At 48.8% G+C, this 7,359-nt stretch overlaps 1 long non-coding RNA gene across 1 annotated transcript; it reads right to left on the bottom strand.

Annotated features, from left to right (window-relative positions):
* Positions 1-687: 687 nt before the first annotated feature.
* LOC147374877 (uncharacterized) lies at positions 688-3,110 on the bottom strand. Its single transcript, XR_015161384.1, has 2 exons — positions 2,971-3,110; positions 688-923 (listed from the first exon to the last, which is right to left on the bottom strand). It is a non-coding gene; the product is annotated as an uncharacterized LOC147374877 (long non-coding RNA).
* Between the last annotated feature and the right edge of the window lie 4,249 nt (positions 3,111-7,359).

Below are 7,359 nucleotides of genomic sequence, written 5' to 3'. Positions count from 1 at the left end.
GAATGTCCAATCTGACGGCCACAGGGACCGGAGCATGGACCCCAAGCGGCCGGCGAATTACCATCCTAGAGGGCTCTTCAGGGACAAGGAAACCGACAAGAGCCTGAGTGTGAGCATCCTTTCAGTGAAAAGGGGTTTTTATTTTGAAACTCAAATAAAGGCAAGGATTTGAGCTGATATACATTACATTCTGGTCATCGGAGGAAAGACTATCCCAGTGTGATTCATCTGCGGCAAGACTAGAGACCCACTCATATAAATTCCCCTCAGACATTTACTTTACAAACCAAAGCTGTTTGGCCGTTTGGTTCAAATTTGATGCTAAACAGACCGGGACTTACTCCAACCTTTCCCAGGGTGATCCCACAGAAGGAAACGGTTTTCTGAATATATTTTAACATAGAATATAATGAGCAGAGTAGAATAGAATGGAACGGAATTAGTATGTACTCTAATTTGACACCCTTACTCTAAATAGTAGAAAGCATGCACACGTTTTTTGCTTGTGGAAATGGTTAATCCTTATTTTTATTATGCCAAAGTTGTGTCTTATCTCGAGTAGCCTAAATTCCCTTGATGGGGTGGGAAATTCGACAAGCTATTATATGTAAACAAAGGCCAAGCACTCAAACATTGAATCTCTCTTTTGCCCATGAAAGTGCAAAAACAAACAAACAAACAAAGGCGGACAAATCAAAGTCTTTTTTTAATTGCTGTTTTCCAAGCACTGCCATGGGTTACAAGCATAGTGCTGGCCCTGGGATGAGTGAAGGAAACCAGAAAAATTGAGAAGGTGGGGAATTAGGCATGGGCGGGAGTGTCAGGCAAGGGCCACCGTCATCCAGGTTGAGATGCAACACAGCAGGTGCCTCACTGAAGCAGTTGAGTTGACATCTCGGCTTTTCCTGGACCACAGAGAGCGACTGCAGGGAGGGACCACAGTAGACACGAAATGTCAGTTAGCCCCACTGGTTCGAGTGCTCTTTAACAAACACTATAAAGTTTTGTTTCTGCTGTTTGGTTTTTCCCTTTGAATAAAGCTTACACCCCTGGGGGAAGGACACACCGTTTTTTACATGGCACATGTCACTATGTCACAGACACACACATACAGAAACCTATGCACATACAGCAATGGATACAGCCAGCCCCCAGCCCCCTGACCAGAATCCCACTGACCTTCTCGCCCTGGGCCCAGATGGAGGTGGGCTCGTTTGTCTAAGAGTTATCATGCCAGTGTTCAGATTAGGAAAGGTCGTGCATGCTCAGTCGCTAAGTCATGTCTGACTCTTTGTGACCCCATGGACTGTAGCCCGCCAGGCTCCTCTGTCCATAGAATTCTCTAGGCAAGAATCCTGGAGTGAGTTGCCATTTCCTGCTCCAGGGGACTTTCTTGACCCAGAAATCAGATCTACATCTCCAGCGTCTCCGGCATTGGCAGGTGGATTCTTTACCACCTGGGAAGTACCCCCCAGAAAAGGCCACCTGAGCCCATTCTAAACGTCAGAGTTCCAGGGGTGCCTGCTGGGAAGCTGCTAGGAAACACACCATCCCTCTTGAGAGAGCCACAGAAAGAGACGGGCCTCCTGTTCCTGTAAATACTGCCAGGTCCAAATGGGACCATAAAGGTAGAGCCCATACTGAAAACAGCACAGAGCGATGAAAAGCACCTGGTCCTTGATGACATCAGTTAACCATCTAACCGACGGACCCCGCAGCGCACGCTCTGGATTTTCTGTGAGGTGGGAATGAAAAATTGTCTTTACAGGCAAAGCCAGTGTGAGACAGGGTTTCCGTTCCTGGCTGCAGAGGGCACCTCACACATAGGTCAGCAACTGTGCAAACCTTCTCGAGACCTCCCTGCCCTCATCTCAGCAGCACTCAACACAGCCGCACACACTCTTTTCTTGAAAGAGTTTCCTTCCATTCTCTCCAAGATAGCCTTCTTTCCTGCTTGTCTTCTAACTGCTCCAGCTGCTCCTTCTCAGACTCTTTAGCTGGGTCCTTTTCCTTTGCTCAACCCCTAATCTCTAAGTTTGCTGAGAAGTCTATCCTAAGCTGCTTTCCCTTCTCTGTCTACACTCACAGACTAGGGTATCTCATCTGGACTTGTGACTTAAAGCATCATGGGCTTAGTCACTCAGTCGTGCCTGACTCTTTGCGACCCCATGGACTGTAGTCCCCCAGGCTCCTCTGTCCAAGGGATTTTTCAGGCAAGAGTACTGGAGTTGGCTGCCATACTCTCCTCCAGGGGATTTTCCTGACTCAGGGATCAAGCCTGCGTCTCCTATGTCTCCCGCACTGTAGGCAGATCACTGCTGAGCCATCCGGGAAGCCTACACCATTTTACTTGGTTACTTTTAAAATTATGTCTTATTCTTTGACTTTTGGTAGTTGTACTCTGATGTGTCTAGAAAAGTGAAAGTGAAGTTGTTCAGTCATGTCTGACTCTTTGTGACCCCATGGACTGTAGCCCACCACGCTCCTCCATCCATGGCATTTTCTAGGCAAGAGTATTGGAGTGGGTTGCTATTTCCTTGTCCAGGGGATCTTCCTGACCCAGGGATTGAACTTGGGTCTCCCTCATTGCAGGTAGACGCTTTACCATCTGAGCCACCAGGGAATCCTAGATGTGTCTAGAGTTGTCTAGAAAATCTGTGACTTTCTTTGTATCATATATTCCCCCAAAGTGCCCGATCCATGCCTCCGGTCCCAGACACTGCCCTGAACTTCAGTCACCCTTCTGATACTGTTGACTTGAAAATTCAACAGGATCCCACGTGACAAAGCCCACGAGGGAATCCTTGATTCCACCACTCATTTGTAAAAAGAAGCAAATGGCGCCCCAAGAACATCATTTATCCCTCATTTGTTTCTCGTCTCAGTAAAAGGCATCAACCATTTAACTCCCTTTCCTTAGCCCTGTGTCTGATTCGTAGCAAGTCTTTCTGACTCTGCTTATTGACTTACTGATTCAAAGAAGTCCAAACACACCCTCTTTTCTCCGTGTCCTCTGTCTGCTCCAGGGCTGCATTTCCTAACCACCCGCTCCCGTGTGCTCCAGCCCCTCCAGCGATCTCTCTCTTTCTCCAACACGCCAGACTCAGCATGTCAAACTCAGCAGAGCCCTTGACCCAGCTCTCCTCCCAACCCGGATTCCTCCTCCTTCAGGTCTCCCTGTGCCTAGCTCCCTCTTGCCTTTGGGGTTTAACTTATAAATCAACTCCTCAGAAGGACTTGCCTTAACCACCCAAAAGCTCATCAGATGCCCTCTGCCTGCAGGTACATCCTCGTTTACTGTGAGATCTGCCCATCCCCCCTGCCACATCAGATCCATGCAAGTGGGGTATGTGTATTTTTCACCCCGTATCCCAGTGCCTCGTACAATACCTGGCCCGTTAGGTGCTCAACAAACATTTGTAACATGTGATTGAATGATGGAGTGTGTACCAGTCTAGGTTCTAAGTAGCGATAGAAACTTCTCTGCTTAAACCTGCAGAAAATTATTTTCTTGGGAGGATGCTGAGTAGCTGATAGACACAAAGGGAAGACTGGAAAACCAGGTCTGGTTTCAAAAAAGGACAGGACCCAGGGAGCTAAGCAACCAGAGGCACAGCCAAAATTCACACCACGGCAGGTCAGGGGGAACCACAGGACACAGGCTGGTCCTTTACCAAAGCAGGTTGCCAGTCCCCGTCTGCTGGGCATACAGTGGGCTTACAGTAGGAGCTCAGATTATCTGCTGAGTCAGTGAATCTCCTCCTCTCTCCCCACTGGAGTAACCAGATGTGCAGTGTCTTTGTCCTCTCCAGACAGCACTCTCTCATCAGCTGGGTTTTATGTCTGGACCTCCGTTCCCGTGGATTCACGTCCAAACGGGCAGGTAGCTGTGTTGTTTATGCCACATTCCGCAGCCCATCTCTGAGCGCACAGGCAGCGACATGGTGTTTGCAGGCACATTGACAGCTCTCTGCTTCCACGATTCCCAGTCTCTTGGGCTGAGAATTGTTTCTAACAGTGTGGGCAGGGAGCCTGGAACAGCTGGGCCTTAACAACCCTCCTCCCTGCCCCACAGTAGCCCCACAAAAAAGGAGGTGCACCAGGAGATAAGCACCAGCTCCCCTTCTCCATCACCTTCTCCCCACCTCCTGCCCGGGCCCTGGCGAGCTGCAGCCCCACCACCCACCCCCACTGCAACCACAGCAGTGACCTGCTCAGATTGACACGCTTTTGTTCGACTTTTCTGTCTTGCTTCTCAAGGCCCACATCTGTGTTTCTCACCTACCTTCCCACATAAGTGACTTGCAGCCAAAACTTAGGGTCTGCTTTTAGAAGAACCCACGCCAGGACTGTTCCACAAATGACCTGGCAAGTCCTTAAGCCAGAGCTGCCATCCAGCTCAGCTTCTCTAATTTGAATCTTTAAAAACAGAGTTTTGTTTTTTTTCCTCCTTACGTATATAGAGGTTCCCCAACTTTTCAGCCTTGTTTCTAACATCTTCTAATTTCTGTTTCTAACATCTCCTGGAAAATCCGTGTGGACGCTGGAACTTTAGAATTCCTCTGGAATTCAAACACGCTTGGCTGGTTCGCCCTGCAGCTACCCAAATCCTTTCCACTAGCTGACTTTTTGTACCAGCGGCCTGAAGGTTTTCACAGACACCTCTGACTTCAGGCAGGAAAATCCTATCTATTTTCCAGGTTGAGTCTTACTTGGGCAGTGTCCCAATTATGCACAGAGGTCCTTTCTACTTTGTTTGTTTCCCATCACCAGCTACCAAGTGTCTTGGGCTGTCATGACTGGATTTTTAAATACTCTTTCTCCAGTGTTTCACTCCTGGGCAGTTGCATGCCCACCCTGGGGTCGCAGAGTCAGGAATAGTACGGAAAGGGATCTCTGAACTGGCTCCAGGCTGGGCTGCAGGATCTCTGAAGGATGGTCCAAATCTGAAGCTGGGATTCCAAACAAACAAGAAGACCTCCCTGAGAATCTGATGGCGTGAAGGACAGCACTTCGGCTCCAGGTGGAGGCAGAAGGCACAGGCAGCATCAAAGACCAGAGGCCTGAACCGCAACTGGAGCAGGCGTGGACCCCTGGACACCCCCTGGACCAGAGCCCCGTGGCTTGGCACCATCAGCAGCACCCATCTTCTCCGGAAGCCACGCCCGGACGGCTGGACTCAGAGAACCTGACTCCTGACAGACAGCCAGGTCCAGCTGGAAATCTGACAACAAGGGAAATTTGGCAGCAAAATCTGAACCATTCCCTGAAACTGAATCGCTGTAGGGGAGAATTTCAAATTGATCTCAAGGGTTCGGGATCTTGGCTTCCTACAGAAAGACGGGCACCCAGTCATACTCTTTGTGACTTTTTTTTTAACTATATAGACAGTTCTAAAGGTGGTGGGGGAGGCACTTATATTCCCAAATGCAGTCAAGTTGATGAAATGATTGAAATGTGCTAATAGTACCGTCCAAACAGATGTCCCAATGACCCAGCCCCAGAGAACCAGGCACAAGACCAGAATATCCAGCTTCTCTGAGTCCTTCTTGAGCCAGAGCAGCTCTGAATAATGGAAAAGAATGATGGGAAAACTGTCATTAAAGGAAAAGGGAAGGATAGAGAGAATTTCTTTCCACTGAGAGTTACAGAAGGTCTTGAAAAGTGAGCTGAGAAGGGCAAACTTTGTGCTGGAAGAAGACGTGGAGTCAGAACTTGGACCAACTTCCTGCCAAAGAGCCTCTGGATAAAGAGAGTAAAGGTCCCTTGGGAACCAGCACATCTTTGGGAACTCGGGGAGGACTTCTGGGTCACAAAGACTTTGTCAGATGCAGCCTTTATTAGGTCATAGCTGGGTGACCTGGACCACTCTGACCTTCTGATTCATCAACTGGACAGCTAGTATAGTGACCACCACCAGACAACACGGCCTGGGATAATGTGTGTGAAGCCTGACACATAGCTGCTGCTGGACAGAAGTCAATTGTGTTCATTAAGACTGTACTGTCTTCTAGAACAGCCCCAAACCTCAGCACATCACTCCAGTCGAAGTTTAGTTCTTGCTCACAAAATTCTAAACAGGTGCTCTTTCACGGCGAGCCACCTCCATCCACACAGCCAGGCTGGAGGTTGTCTGCAGCTGCCCCAGAAAGCACTAGGTAGACACTTGAATCAGGGGCACAGCTCAGGAGTGAGGCTGGAGTCCACGGTACAGTCTGGCAAAGAACAGTTTTCAGAAAGAGGTCCACATCTGTCTCCAGGCAGAAGTCCTGCAGCTGGGACCACACTTTGCTGAACCAAAGTCAGGACGGATGATCTAACAGCGGGGGGCTGGTTGTAGTTCCACGCTACTATCAATTCTTTCGTATTTTAGATCAGTGTCCCTGGAGTTCCCCCTTCATTCTGTCTGCTGTTGCTCGGTCCTTGTCACCACCGCCTCTCATGTGAATTTCTGCTGCAGCCTCACCACAATGTCGCCACCCCATCACTGGTGTCAGCCCCTCGTTGACCTCATGTCTGGTCTACACATGGCAACCAGTGGATCCTGTAGAGGTCAAGGACCTTGCTGTCAGTCCCTGGATGGAGCTGCTGAACAATGGCTCCATGTCACTAGTCGGGTGATCTGGGCTCCCAAGGGTCCCCCAGCCCCTTGCTCTCATGCAGCACAGCCCAGCTCATGGCATTCTCCTCCATCTGATGCACACCCTTTGCTCTCACAGCCCTGCCTGCCCCAAACTCTCTCCTCAGTTACCCCCTTGGCTGTCTCCCTCACCATCTTCAGGTGTTTTTCCATCTACTTCTCAATGAGGCCCATGGTGTTCCCACTCCTGAAACATGGCAGCCACCCCAGCACAGCACTACCTGCCTCCTGCTCCACAGCCTGGTCACCTCCTGCAAAATCAAGTCCACGTTTTGCTTCTTTTTTAAAAAATATTCATTGGAATATAGTTGATTTAAAATGTTGCATTGGTTTCTGCTGAACACCTAAGTTAATCAGTTACACATATGCATACATCCACTTTTTTAGATTCTTTTCCCAATGAGTAGAGTTCCCTGTGCTATACAGTAGGTCCTTATAATTTACCTATTTTATATACATTCGTGTGTATGTCAATACCAGTCTCCCAGCCCATCCCCCGTTCACTCTCTGGTAACCAGATGGTTTTTACATATCTGACTCTATGTCTGTTTTGTAGATAAGTTCACTTGTATCATTTGTTTTAGATTCTGCATATACATCTTCATAAGGAAAGCTGAGTGCCGAAGAATTGATGCCCGTGAACTGCAGCATTGGAGATGACTCTTGAGAGTCCTTTGGACTGCAAGGAGATCTAACCAGTCCATCTGAGAGTCAATTCT

This window comes from Bos grunniens, chromosome 3 (genome assembly GCF_055505025.1).
Source record: "Bos grunniens cultivar Pamir isolate PY7600 chromosome 3, Bosgru_T2T1.0, whole genome shotgun sequence".
NCBI classification, from domain to species: Eukaryota; Metazoa; Chordata; class Mammalia; order Artiodactyla; family Bovidae; genus Bos; species Bos grunniens.
The sequence above is the reverse complement of the archived record's forward strand: the minus strand, read 5'-3'. Positions and strand labels throughout refer to the sequence as shown.